The sequence below is a fragment of the Falco punctatus genome (genome assembly GCF_963210335.1).
Source record: "Falco punctatus genome assembly, chromosome: 4".
Taxonomy (NCBI): Eukaryota; Metazoa; Chordata; class Aves; order Falconiformes; family Falconidae; genus Falco; species Falco punctatus.
Window position 1 is genome coordinate 44,882,668 of NC_137583.1, and position 14,378 is coordinate 44,897,045.

Here is a 14,378-nt window from a genome sequence, read left to right on the forward strand (position 1 = left end):
AACCTCCTTAAACCCTGATCTGGGTTTATTTTCATTATTTTCATATTCTTCAGCCTCACAGGGATGAGAAGCCGCAAGATGTACAGATCTCAGAGCCACAGTGGCACTTCAGGCACTCAGGCTCCAAACTTTAAGAGCGTTTTGTATTTTCACTCCTTTGTTTTTCCCAGTTTCGACTGGGATGGGGAAAGGCAGTAGCTGCACGGGGGTATTTGACACAGCATCACACGCAGGGCTGCCAGGCAGGACTGTGCACTCACGGCTGCATCTCACTTACTTGGGCGAGCATCACGAGCCATGGAAGTGATCTACATTTCGTCTTGGCACAAAGTTTTATTTAAAAAAATCAACGCAGTCAAAACCCTAATGTAAAAACAGATTACGCATACTGAATACTTCACCAAGCAACTGTTTTCTAGCTAACCAAGACAGCTCACGCTGGAGTGCCAGAGGCAGGCGCTGAGCACCCTACCCACAGCACTTCCACAGGCAAACCCTTCCCACGCAAACTCCTTACAAAGGTCAGACCGAACAGATAAACAATCTTGATGAAAACGCACAACGTACCTTTCCAACAAACCTCTCTCCCATTACAAATCTCAAGGACATCGCATCTCGCACCCCATGATTCCTTGACGAACTAGCAGCAGCCATTTCTCCTTGGAATGCCATCGCCTCCTTATCAGACACCGAGAACAAACTTGACTTGGAAACTGCCTCAGCTTCCCTGTGCGTACCCTGCTCCCCCAGTCACAAAGGGACACCCCCCCCTTTTCCTTCGAGGAACGGTACGGCTGCTACATCTTTTCTGCAAATCAAAATTCAGTCCAATTTTTTTGTTAAAATTTCACAACTTCTTGTCACAACGACATAGGCTGGGAAGCTGGGACAGCGACTGCTGGAGAGAAGAGTATCCGTGACACAACTGAAACAGCATGTTGGGAAGATCTACCTTACTGGAAAGACCTTGGGACGAGATTGCACTAAGATTTTTACAGCTAAATCTGAAGATTGCAAGTACAGGCTCAAGGTTTTTATATACTATAATAGAGAGATCTGGTTGCACAGTTCCCCTGCCACAATAGTGATTAAATCATGTTTATTGCAGATGAGCCCTAAAACCAAGCTCCCTAAAACAGTTTTAACCCATTTAAGAAATGGTACCAGAAAACAATTTGCTAACGTGGCTACAGATGCAGAGACCTAAAGGAAAATTAATGTAGCACTGAGAGAAGTGGAGGAGAAAAAAAGATAAAATAGCGAGAAGGATTTCTTTAAAAAGGGCTATTCTGCCTCTCTTTTCAGGAAGAGAGATGAAAACTGGTAGTGTCAGAGACTTTGATGGGAATGGCCTGGGCTGATGGGCCCCATCTCCTGCAAGTCAGAGGGCACCAAGAAGCAGGTATACAGTTGAGGTGAGTCTGTGGCAGGATCTATTTCACATGACAGACTACAAAATTCTTCCCCAAACAGCCTGAACTCAAGGTCTGTAGGAAAAGATTAAAACCAGAGAGATGCCCTGGAAGAAAGAAGGAGGAGGAGCGTGCCTGTGAGGATCTGCACCAGCAGGGACGATGTCCTCGTTCCCAAACCCACCTGGGAGGAAAACTCTCTTTTGATGGCAAATCTGGTAATTTGCTTAATCTCCATCACCCAAGGAGGGCATGCCAATCACCACGTGAGATTTTACCACCACTATTAAACAGTATCTTACCAGTACACTCTGTTGACCAGCCCTCAAGTCTGCTGGATTTACTGAGATCGCATCTTCATCAATTGATTCCACTAGACGAGAATAAATCAGCTGGATGTTTCAAAACATCCAGGTTGTTTCAAGGATAACATATCACTTCTGAAGCTATTCCCAAAATCCCCACTTCTGCTTCTCCACTGTTAACAGGAACCAATCGACATGAACAACAAACAGCTTTGATTCAACCCAACTATACTGTCTAGTTGAAAGAAGGAAGGGGAAGTAAGGATTACACAGTAAACTAAGTTTTATGGAAGCTTCTGCTTTTTATGACAAGGAATGGCATAGCTTGGGGTGGAGCGCCCGGGACCTGAGCAGCAAATACTCAGCTGTAAGTGCTGTGGCTGTATCAGATTAACGACTATGATCAATTCAAAAGGCAATTTAGTATCCCATATAAACCACAGTGAACTCCTTGAACTGCAGGCCATTACACTGGTCACCCTCAAACCTTGTCAAAAATTTCTCATCTGCAGCTCCACCGTCCCCCAAGCACACCAACAAAAGGCAAAACCCAAAATCTCTGGCGTTCACAACCTGTTTCCGCTAGCCCAGTACACATCGTGTATGCCTGTGATGCCACCTGTATGCTTTCCATCGGGAAAAGGGTCAAAAGAGCAATCTTGCCATCTTCCAGACCTTTCCTCTCCCCAAATTGCAGAGCAGCAAGACCAAGACGGCAAACCTGGTTTAACCCAGCCAGTGTATTTTCCAGCAGGGACATGCGGGACACTGTGACACACAGCCCATCCCCTCGCAAAGGGCTGAGGATGCTACAGCCATCACCTGCTCACGCCTCCTTTTGCCACTGCAGGGAAAAGCTCCAGAAGCAGAAAAAGCTCACAAGGTTCCAGTTTAACACTTGGGAAATTAATTAGTTGATGCTGATTTTTCCAGATGTGTGGTCCAGCCTAGAATAAAGCCAAGCAGCTGCAGAAGCCATGCCCGGCGCACCTGGCTGCTGCCTGACCAGGGCATGAAGAGGCAACTGGGGTGGCAGCTGAAACAGGTTTGGTGCACAGGCACACAGAGAACACCAACATGGTACATGAAGACAAAAATCACAACTGGGGGGGGAAAGCAGCACACTTTGCTTGCTGTTTGTAACGTACACTTCCCCTTTTCTCCATATCACATTCAGAGCTATCCGTATCACCTCCTCTCTCGTCCCATGATTTATAACTTCCTTGTACAAATTCCAAGCGATTCCTTCACGGAGAAGTTCTGCTTACTTTTCGCTGTTTGGCACAACTCGGTAGTTTGAAGTGAAAAGGACCAAGGTTAAAATGCCATCTCAACACTGTGCTGGAGCCATCAGCGGTGCTGGCAAGCACCAGCAGCAGAGAGGGGCTCAGCACTGACCATTGCAGACAGGCTCAAATCCCACTGCAACCGCACACCAACCCATCCAGCGATGCAACACTCGCCCTTTTTGGTAGCCAAAAGCAACGATCAACAACCCTCTTCCCCAGCATGGTCTGGAAAATTTTACAGCAAAAGTGGGGGGGAGACGTTATAGAGGAAACAGAGAGGTTAAGATGCATTCGGAGCCCCTCAGTGAATATTTTCTAAAGGCAGCTGATCAAAAAGCTAGCTGATCAAAAACTTTCTGACTCTTTGAAGAGTCACTTGCGCCCAGCACGATGCACACACCACAGGCCTCCTGCAAGCACAGCCCATGCAGGCACCTCGGGTCATCCACATGCACCCTCCCATGATGCTGAGAAATTAATTTCTCGTAGCAGAATATAAAAATGAGAACTCACATTTTCAACTGAGCTTATTTTCTCGTTATGCTCTAAGTGAGGTTTTTTCCTACATACTCATTGATCACTAAGCCCTAAGTGAGATGTCCTGGAAAAAGTAATTAAAATTTTTATATATATGTGTGTGTGTGTGTACTACTGGGTGCATGTGTGCCCACATGTGCATGCGTACAAGTGTGCATACACATGCACACAGAGGAGTTGATGACCTTATGTAGATGTTTAGAAAAATAAACTTTAGACAGCCAAAGAAAGAACTAGACTTTTAATTTTTTTAAAGTCTAAACTAATGCAACAGCAGTAGGACAAGAACCCTGGTTATTTTGCAGGTTGGTGGTGGGGAGGGGGAAAAATAAATCATCCCACAACTGATTTCAACTGGCCAACCAAAAATCCATCCTTTCCCGGATGAAGGCAACAAAAAAGTGTGAGAGCAGGCAGAGGTGGGTTGATCATTTTTGCTATCTCAGCCATTATTTCCATTCCATGAGACCTAAAAAATGAGAAGAACTGCAATGCCGGAGCCCCCTCCAGCAGAAGGGACGAGCAGAGGGGACCTGCTCCGCAGCCCACTCCCTGCTCCCAGAGGGAAGAGGCTCCCAGCCCCTGGCTGGCTGAGCACTGCAGCCCACCAAGGGTTAAGCCCTGCCATTTTGGTGCCATTCACCGATATGTCCATTAAGGGTGTTACATAACAAAATGGCAGCCCTTAACCCTTCCCTCGCCGGACTCCCACGCTGCTCAGCTGCATGTGCTCACCCAGCCGGCCACCACAGCACCTCCCGCCTGCACAGTCCTGCTTTCCTTCTTCACTACTATTATTATTTCCCTTTTCTTTCAGCGTTCAGGCAGAAAAAAAAAATTAAAATAAATGAGCTTGCTTAGGACTGTTAAGTACTTGCAATTAAAAGGAGGCAGAGCCCACAAGTTTCCTCTGTGCCACGGGTGTCGGGCATCGGAGGCAGCAGAGGGAAGTTCTCCAGCAGTGGAGCAATCCACCAGCAGGGAAGCATCATTTCAGGGATACCAGCCCAAGGAATGGCTGACGGAAATGAGCCAAAATGTGGGGTCCCGGGATCCTACCCTGTCCTGAAAAAGCCACGATATCCCCACGGCTGCTCCCAGCTTCAGAGGGCGGCAGCACCTGCATCAGCTCCTCCTGTACCTCGAGCCTCGCAGAAGCTTTTATTTCCATCCGAGTGACCAGGCACTAAGACATGCACCATGCCCACGTTGCAACCGCTCACAGTCATTATAGTGCAAGTAGGAAGCAATTCAGCCCGGGCTTGACTAAATATTTACTGAAATGAACAGATAAACATTTGTTGAAAGGCACTGAAGTTGAGCTCGGAGCACCAGAAACATGAAGTTCAGTATTTGGCCAGAAATGGGACTTCGGTAGCTGAGGTCCCACTTCAGCAGGAGTCACCCTTCTGCTTTCCCTGGCATTTGTGTCAACTCACCTTAAAAAAAAATCACTACTATGACCGAGTTTGGCTCCGTTTGTTAGTCTGGAGTCTAACCACTAAGGGCTCTGTGTAACAAAGAGAGAAGCATTCACAATTCTTAACAGAAAGCTCAATGTGCCACATCGATTATATTAAACATGTAGCTGTGTAAATGGAAAATAGCTGTTGCCTGTAAAAATCAATCGATTAATTTGCTAAATTTTTGTTAAGAACTTCAGAGAAGTGTTCGCTATCAAGCTTATCCTAGAAAAAAATCGTAATAAAGCAACTGAAAGAGCTGCGTAAAATAACAGTTTGTTCTCCTAAATACCTTTTACTAGTGTTGCTATTCTTTCCTCGGAGTATCCAGCCTGCAAAAAGCCCCCCCACTTCTCTGTCCTGCCACAATGACACAGATTCCCTGCCTCGCTCCGCAAAGCGGTGCCAGTTTTTCGCATGCTCTGTGGCCGTGATTCATCACTGTAGTTTTCAGGAATGAACTGCACGGTTCAGTACGGAGTTGGTTCATTGTCACCCCGAGCTTGCTGGGGGAATGCAACCGCCCTCACGCGACGCAGCCAAAGAATAATGAAATCAAAGTCATTTTTGTTAAAAGACACCAGCTATTATCAGAGGAGCAGCGTCTGACTCCACCTCGGTGAGCCAGGCTCTGCCTTTCTGCAAGGTATGGACCCTCCAGTCACCATCGATCCTCACAGATATTAACTCATCATTAAAAACTGTTTATCCAGGGTTTATTTTGACTCAAAAATAAAACCTTTCACTTAAAGAACTACAACCTGATTTAAATTTTCATTTGGTGGGAAGAGATTTAAATACTAAGCAATGGTACCATCGATTGCAATCAGATCCCCTCCCCTTCTTCGACCCCCCTCCCCATTTAATGTATGCTTCTTATTAGAGGAGGGATCTAGGTTGGTTCATTTATTTTAATGCAAGAGCAGCAAAATTAGCATCTTTAAATACCCAGTCACAACAACAATCAGCTTTTCCAGCACCACATGCTGTGCATATTATAATACGGGCAATTCCTTGGATTTTCTGCATTTTAAAAACTTAAAGGGAGGCTTCCTGTGGACACAGACCATCCAAACTGGCTTCAGCATCACTCCTCTCCAAGAAATGCCGCACCGTGGACTCACACTCAACCCAATATAAATTATTTAATACAGCCTCAGTACGATTATAGAGGGAACTGGTGTAAGTAGACACAAAGGACAAGGCACCAGAAGAAAGATCTATACAACTAAGGAGTTTTCTTATTTACCAATCAATATTCTAATTCTTCTAAAGAGATCTTTAAAACTATTAATTCTAAGGTCCACTGCTTTGGGTTTAAAAAGTGTTTTTAAAGGGCACTACTTACAGCCACTACACGAGGGATCTGTTTGACCTGAATTCTCCCCCAAGTTTTACAGATCTATTTTTGTCTAGAAACTACTGGGCAGGAAGTCTGCTAATGACTATGTCTGGGCTTTGTATTACCAAAAAAAAAAAAAAAAAAAATCACGGAGATTCCTCAGTGCAGGATAACCATTAAATACCAGCTTTGATTACGGTTCAAAACACAGTAGTTGGATAACAAATGAATTGGCAAAATAAGATTGTATTCATGCACACTGCTCTACAACTGCACAGAGCTAGGTTTTTCAGATGTTTTATGGTGAAAACTCACTGAACGAGAGAGCAAATTAAGAAATACCCAAGCTATGGTCAAGACATCTAAGTGCGACACTCTCTGCTACTCTCAGTGTTACTCTGGCTGATGTCATTAAGAAAGGTGTTTTTACGATTTCATTTAGCCATTTGGTCTCCTGAAAGATGGCACTACTTTACAAGATTTGGGAACTTATGTAATAAATAGCCCCAAAAATCAGTTTTTCCTCGTGGCTTGCACAATGTTATTTCTGAAGCCAAATCTGGTAAAACATAGTAAATCAAAGGAGTAAATCTACAAGCAGAGACATCAACACCTACACCAGGAAAACTGAGACTGGAAGAAAAGCAAAACCAGATACACTTAACATCGATCACCAGAGCCTTGGCAATACATGTTAAAAATACCCCACTGAAGAGATCCTTAAATTGCTATTTATAAAATGCTTTATTTGACAACACAGTGGGACAGGTGAGCACCATCACACACAGGACAGCTGGTCACCAGAGCTTTACTCTAGCTACCACCAAGCATTGCCAGAGCTGCAAGGTATCTTGCAGAAATTTTGTTCCCATTCAAAATTTTTCTTCTGGGGGTTCCACAAATGATCAAAGTGTACAGAAAGACTCAAGGGAAGACTTTCTGCGTGCTTGCTTCTGCTTCTTCTCTTGTTCAAGACCGACACCACTGTGCAGCTGTTGTGACTGCCCAGTTAAAAGGAAGTGAAAGTTCTTTGTCCCTTACTAAACCAGGGAGATTTACCTATTTTGGAGCATGGATTAAGTGTGAACTAAAAGGCAACTTTTGGTAAAGGGAGAGGAACCAAATTCAGATCTGAGTTTTATCTCTGAGGTCCTTTACAGCTCTTCCTCGTCCTCCTGGACAAGGCAGGAGCTGAAGCTGCACAAGACCAGAAGACCACTCCATCCTGCCAGCACAGCTCCCCACCTTCTGTACTGAACGAGGGGAGAGGGGGTGTCTGTGCAATATTGAGAGACCTATCCTCCATCCCATTCACAACTCCTACCTGTCAGCGAAGTTCATGGGTTCCAGGTGGGATCCTGACCAGTCTGAAAGTGACTGCAGCGAGGATCCTGGGGAAAGAGACAAGCTGGTTAGCATAGCTGGTGACATGCCCACCATTCCACCCCAAACATGCTTGCCGAGAAGACAGTCATCTTTAAACGTCGGTACCCGTGCAAAAGATGAGCAGTCTGCTTTATATTATTTTAAGGAGAGGAACCGCAAATCAGACTTGCGTTCGAATGCATTTGGGTTTAAAACAAAAGCACACGCAAAAAGATTTTAGAATTACTTCTTTTCCTATTCTGTATTTTTTCAGTCTTTGCTTCTAAAGTTAAGACTCCAGGAGGAAACCAACTGCTTCTTGGTATCTCTGGTTTGACCTGAACACTTGCTGGAAGCAGTATTCCCATTTCTAACTGACAGTTTCCCTTGAGGAGGAAGAGACCTGCAAGTCCTGCACTTGTCCTAACAGCCAGTACCACAGAAGCTTGCTCGGGGAAGTCTTAAAGCAATTGCTGTGCCACCTCCCCATTTTACTTCTCTGACAAAAGCAGTACGGGTCCATGTGTGCGTGCAGGAGAACACCATTTGAAGACGCATCTTCAGAGTGAAACTAGTTGCTTTTAATTTGTACAACAAGCCAGCAGGCCCCTGGATGAGCAGTTTAATAGCAAGTAAAATGCAGCCAACAAGGCAGTATTTGCCCAATGTTACCTACATGAAGGCAATATTACTTAGTACTTAACCAGCAGCAACACCGTGAGATGCAAACAAAGAATCAGCTTTGGACATGACGCCAGAGTCACACACATGCTCACGCACAGGCTCAGTTCAGCAATTCAGTGACTATTTGCTATTTTCACTTAAAGGACATCAGAGCAAGTTTTAATGCCAAGCTGGACACACTGGGTAAATACAGGCAGAGGTTTTGGTGGGGTACCACTACCCCCCACAGAATTATAGAATCATTTAGGTTGGAAAAGACTTTTAAGATCATTGATCCAACTGTTAACCTAGCACTGCCCAGTCACAACATCCATAACACAGATGAAGCCACTTGTCCCCCTGTTCCTGGTCCCACTTGAGACCGCATCACAGTTCCCTGCAGAAGCTTCCATCAAGTTGCACGTGAAGCAGAGAAAGAAGGGGGAAACGACTGCTCCAAGAAGTTTTTGTCCTACAGGACAGTATGTAAAAATAATTCTAAAATAACAGGCTCATGGGTTTATCTGCTTCTTACTCCAGAAGAAGTTCTGCTGGCTGATGCTTGCTTATGCTTTACAAAAATCCTTTTATGAGCCTCTACACACAGCGTACGATATCCAAACCTCCCTCCTCCCTCTCTGTGAAAACACTGAGGGAAGAAAACCACAGCCAGCGTACCCTGGTCGGTTAGAAAAATCAGCTGCTTCTGCCATACGACTGGCTTGGCAGTTACCCGCGTCGGCAGCGCACCCCCCGAGTCAAACCCCCCTTACCACAGCCTGCCGTTACACAGCACAAAGCGAATCAGCAGCAACAGCCCCAATTTTAGCAGCAGGGCTGGCCAGGGCAGCGCACGCCAACACAACGCCCGTGCCGGCTCTGGGGGCAGCCGGCAGCAGCACTGGGCTGGCAGTGGAGCACAGTAATTGATGCACGCTGCCTGCCAAGGCAACTCCTTGGAAGCTCGGCCTCTTATTTTTGCTAAGCCACCAAGAACTGAGTCATTTCCCTCCTCAAAAAGTTGCAGTTATTTTCTTTTGTCCAGAAGGCAGGACAACAGCTCACTGACTTCTAGTCCTCCTTTCTGGATAGGGAGAGGGGGCTGTAAAGGGTCCCCCCTCCGACACTCCCCTGAGGATAAAACTCCAGCACACTCAGAGGTCATCTCATCCCAGAAAAGCTATGCCCAGTGCATCTCTGTTTCACTATTTAAAGCACCCCAAAAGGTTCCAACAGGTTGAAGAAATGACTACAAAAGCACCAAGCTAGAAAATGAATGGATATGCAACTGAATTCTGGTCCCTGATCTAGAGGGCAGGTCTTGCTAATTATAGCTCATCCTATTAGTTCAATGCTTTTCTAATTAGAAGCCCACTGCAAACCATTGCAACAGCAACTCCAGGGCCCTCAACAGTGCTATAAAACCCAACAGACATGGCAATATTTCCACGCTGCTCCTTGTGCATCTGGCCCAGGCACGAACAAACACTTCTTCATCACTGAAGACGACAAAAAGCAACACACATGACACACACGGCGTACCAGGTCGTGACAGGCACTGTAGCACAACTGTGGTAATTGCTAGTTACGACGCTATTGCAGCCAGCAGGAAGCCACAAGTTGTAACACTGCTTGGGGGGGGACACCACCCCCTTCCCCCCCCCAAAAAAAGGAATTGTTATGCTGGGTAGAAATAACTGCTGCACGGGTAAGGTCGCCACGGGAGGAGGATCCTCCAGGCATCAGCGCTGCACTGGCTGGGCTGAAGCTGGCTTAGCTCTGCCGGGGGGGGGGTGGCAGACAAGGCACCTCCAGCACAGAGGGAGCCTGCACTTTGCAAAAAGTTTTCCCTGACAAAGAACATGGTTACACGAATGAGCTCGGCGGTAACCTCGCCTCAGAGTGCTCCCCGTGGTTTGGGGGAGTTGTGTAGAGATTGTTCCTTCCGACGTGCTCTGGACATGGGAAGCCTGAACTACCGAATCGTATTTCTGAGGCTCTGGCCAGCCTCCATTTTTAATGAACTGTAGCATTAAACTCCCATAGTGCTCAGTGTCATGGGACTAAAATAGTTTTCATCTTGTGAGGACACCAGAAGAGCAGTTTAACCGCTTCAGTGCCACGGGATGCTGGCAGCATGGGACCAGGGCCACCTCTCACGCTGACCCACATTCAGCGCATGGAAGTTTCCACTGAAACCCAGCAGAGCGCCAGCGCCGTACCGCCCGGGAAGGCAGCGGGCACCACCGCCCTGGATCCTGCTCCGGATCCCACGCTCCATCCCTCCGCAGCCACCTCCATCTGCAGCTTAGCCTTCTCCTCCATCTCCAAGATGGGAACCTCGCTTTTGCAGCACATGCCACTAAGGAAAAAAGGTTAAAATGTTTTTATACAAAAATTTAAGGATTAATTTTTAAAGCAGCTGTTCTGGGAACCTCCTAGGAAGCAGGCAATTAAACAGTTAATACCAAGAAGGGAAACTCTAAGCAGCAGCTCTAAGTTTTGACAGCACTTCCATCAGGAAAAGTCACTGTAGAAGGTTGGGAGAAGCAGCAGAGCACAGGGCTGGACACCCAAGCCACGGTACGGTGTGCCGTGGTGCCAGGCTGCTGGCACCTAAGGGCACTGCCCGTCCCATGGGTCCCGCATCAGCTCCTCTACTGAGAGGAAAAACAAAACCTTTAGTACTCCAACACTCTGCCGGTTCTTCCAAAGGCTGGATGTTTCATTTAAACAGAACTGCGGTTCTTATTCTGGTACAGCAACTTTTTAAGACCGCCAGAAGTGAAATGTTCAGGAAATTAAATGTTCAGGACAGTGTCCTCTGGCATCACCAGGACAGAAGTCAGACCTATTTACTCAAAGCCCACTTCATCACTCATGTTTTTATTTCTCTACGAAATGATGAGGGAAGCTGTAGACTGGAATACCAGGGTCTGCATTTTTAGCAATGTTACTGAATCGCGTCAACACTAGGTAGAGTAATTACGATCCAGTAAAATTCAAGAGAGATTTAGCCCACAAAACAGGGTTTTATAAACATTACATTTTCAGAATAAGACAGGCTACAGATTCTCTAAGAAGATTAAGGCAAGGAAACTATGACACAGGTACCACAGTTTAGCACTACTGCTGTACATACCTCAAACAACCAAGATAAGAAAACTTCTGTACTTTTTGGAAGGCTAAGTGAACTGGTCAGCAGATTAAAAAAAAAAAAAAGTCACATTTCAATTTAAATATTGACAGACAAGGGGCTAGCTTCTGTCTCATATGTTCAGGCTTTACTTTCATAAACATTTTTTAATACAAAGTCTTCAAAGACTTAATTGGTCTAGGAGAACTCAAAGTATCAAATTGGCTTTTTTAAGCACCAAAATACCAGTTGTAAGCATTTCTGTACGCTCTAAACCCACCGGTTCCTCCCTGCACGCATCACTACAGCATTCTAGGAAAAGCCATAGGTCAGAAATAACAGTCATGGTGCACGTCTCACTACAGCATCAGCGAGCATTGTGGAGCAGGAAAGCACCTCTCTGGCTTTTTATGAACATGCCAATCCATTCTGCACCTGGCATACATCGGTGTTTCTCCAAATATTCAGGCGTTGCTTCCTAACCTCTGTGTGCCTCAAGGTTCAGGTGAAAGCTGCCAAAACACCCTGCATACCTGGCTCTTCAGTTTTAGCCTCTCCCCAGTGAAGTGCCACCTTGTAGCAAAGAAAACAGCTCCCTTCAGATGCTCATTAATACCACCGCTACCCATTTATTGTGCACAAGTCAGATTGCAAATCAAACCTGTTACAAATTAAGAGTCTCTCCCACTCGCTCCTGAATTCCTGTGCCAGGCAGAAAACATACGACTCCCCTCCGAGGCCATCAATAGCATTTATAATTACAGCTTTCAGATCAATCCCTGCACTCCTGGGGCAGGAAAACCAGGGGCTGGAGTAACCCTTTAGTTAAGCTGGTCCGTAGACGGGGATCAGAGGCTGCGCCAGCCGGCGAGGGCACCATTTGAGGCAGCAGCAGAAAGTCAGATATAGAAAAACTACTTACTGGCAACAGCTGTTCCTCCAGCACGTCACCCCAGCACATCCTCCTTTTGGAGAACACTTATTTTCCAGCATTTTTTCTCTACTGGATACCAAGGGCTGCCAAATCCTATCTATGGAAGTGCACACAGCCTTCCAGGAGAAACTTACTTCTGGATCTGGGAGAGTATGATCTACTAATTACGCCTGCTACAAAGCGCTGCATACAGATTTTGACACTACTTTAGCAAAACTAGAGTTCGGTGTTACTCGGCCCTCTCCAATCCTGCCATCCACATATACTGGCTTGTAGGAAAAGAGGAAATCTGGGAGTAAGTTTTCCACCAGAAAATCCAGGCTGAACCTTTTGAAAAACACTGGTATAATCTAATCTCTTGCAATCAAAACTTACTGTTTTGAGACCAAAGTGCAAGTGCATTTTGACTTCTCATTCCTTGGCCTGGAGTATCTTGGTGGTAATTACGCTACCAAGCTCCTTTCTCCCTCCTCCAACAAGCCCCACGATCTACCTGTGCTGTTACCGAGATTAGCCAGAATTCAGTCAAGTGTGGATACCTGCAAGATGCAAAGATAAAGATGTTGCAATAACACAGTTCAGAAAGAAAGAAAAAAAAAATAAATCAACACTAACTGCGACTTTTTTTCTTCCAGGAAGCCTGGCTATTCAAAGCCTTGCAAATCTGGCTTTCTGTAACCAGAGCCTGGAGTACCCAATTACTGCTGTCCTGCTCGGCAGTTCACAACACTGAAGCACCCACAGCAAGTGCAACAGAGTTTACGGATGCTACGTGGAAAATGCAACAGTGGCTAGCCCCGCGCGGAGTCCCAGGTCAGCACAAAATGGAGTGCATCTCTCTGCAGGTTGATTCAGAAGATCAGGCAGGCTCAAAATACCCAGATCATGATTTGGTTGGCTACTCATGAATAGGAACACCCATGATTGTCTAGGGTTGCACCACTACAGGCTCTAGCAGACACAAGCATGCCGCTTGCTTTTCACTCATCATACAATTTATGTCTTCAAACAGGGGTGGAGGGGGGGCAGGATCCCCATCAAATCTCTGAAAAAATAATGATTCCTCCAAAAGTCCAGAGGAAACAGCTCTAAACACTTCAGTTTCATAAAAGCAAGAACAATGTGTTAAAAAGCTGACATTTCCAGATAAAGTTAACCTTTGAGCAACCCTTTGGGGAGACCAGTTTTGTTCTGCTTTGGTTTCGAGAGCTGTATTCCCTTGTACAGAAGCATCTAAGCAATGTTGTGCTCTCACCCAAAGGAACAAAAAGGTTTGATAAGGAATTAGGGAAGTCCAGAGAGAAAATATTATTTTCTGTCATTAATTTTACAATTAGTAGTTTCAACTGTGAAATGGGAGTTAAGTCAGAGAAAGGATGAATCCACTGATTAAGAGGGCTGCACTGAAGCCAGGTCCAAACAGTTTTATACATCTGTTTCAAATCTATCCAAGTTAATCTTTGTAATTACTATATGGGTAGACCTGACTCATTAAATCAAAATCTTTGCAAGAGGCTGACGACTTGCAGGAACAACAGAAAAACACCCTGCATGTCAAAGAGCAGCCAAGCGGGAGACATGAACAAAGCTGTGCCCGTTTCAAGAAGAGGAACTGTAATATTTACTGTTAAGCAGAAGGAGAGAACACCAAGAAGAGCTAAAAATAGATTCAAGAGTTAGTTTGGGGGTCCTTTGTTTTAAACACAGCATAGTTGGAACTAGTTTTCAGTTACTCTGTATTTATGGCCAACTATGTTGCTCCCCACCCATGGCCAAGATCTCCCGGATTCACAACATGAGCAGCAAGGGCTCCTATCACTCAAATCTCCGTCATCCAGATCATCACCACCAGCTCTGTGGCTCTGACGCTGCAGGACAGACATGCTCTGTGTCTCCTTCGAGATGCCTGAGCCCGCCTGGCGGTCCTCCATC

General features: G+C 45.7%; 1 protein-coding gene across 4 annotated transcripts in view; it reads right to left on the reverse strand.

The window, feature by feature from the left end:
* GATAD2A (GATA zinc finger domain containing 2A) overlaps nucleotides 1-14,378 on the reverse strand; it is a 66,897-nt gene that overhangs the window by 26,432 nt on the left and 26,087 nt on the right. For all 4 annotated transcript variants that reach the window (XM_080384010.1, XM_080384012.1, XM_080384009.1 and 1 more), the window contains exon 2: nucleotides 7,673-7,739. The gene's annotated coding sequence lies outside the window, so the exon portion shown is untranslated. The remainder of the gene's footprint in view (nucleotides 1-7,672; nucleotides 7,740-14,378) is intronic.